The sequence below is a fragment of the Plasmopara halstedii genome (genome assembly GCF_900000015.1).
Source record: "Plasmopara halstedii genome assembly, contig: Scaffold_1651, whole genome shotgun sequence".
NCBI classification, from domain to species: Eukaryota; Oomycota; class Peronosporomycetes; order Peronosporales; family Peronosporaceae; genus Plasmopara; species Plasmopara halstedii.
The window spans coordinates 209,244-209,926 of NW_020188562.1; positions in this window are offsets into that span (position 1 = coordinate 209,244).

Consider the following 683-nt stretch of genomic DNA (forward strand, 5'->3'; position numbering starts at 1 on the left):
GAGAGGTCCGCGTGACACGTGGACTGCAAGCCGCATGTCATGTAGAATATAAATTATTTTTTGCAATGAGCATAGGAAAACTTATATTGAGTAACATGGAGTTCACGCACTAAATGTAAGACCTAACTGCATCCAGTGATGCCGTCATAACACGCACGCCAACAACACCACGCAAAGTTTTTGCGAGTGTCGGATAGATAACGTCGGACAAAGCGACGTCCTCTCGAAAGATGCTTATATTGAAGCATCCGACTCCAAAACTATATACATGTGCTCAGTATGCAGCGTGTCAGTTTGCTCGCCGCAACGCACATAGATGATAGCTTTGCTTATAACAGTTAGGTCTGGAGCATCGCAGAAGAACACAATGCAGAAAACGAGGCGTCAGATGTGAAGAGCGACATGAAAAACTTGCGAGGCGTGCTCGAGTGTAGGCGCCTGAATAATTTTTTTCTCGAGATTTCAAGTGTTGCTTCCCAGAAAACTGGTCTGCGCCTCAGGGAACTCGGCATCTCCCCGTGCGTGATTTCCATGTTATTCAATATCACTTGCTCATTGATAAAATTATATCATATATATTCTACATGACATGCGGCTTGCAGTCCACGTGTCACGCGGACCTCTTGTCTACGGATTCGCATCGTTCCATTTGAAGTAGCACTTTGGTACGTGCAAACTTCAAA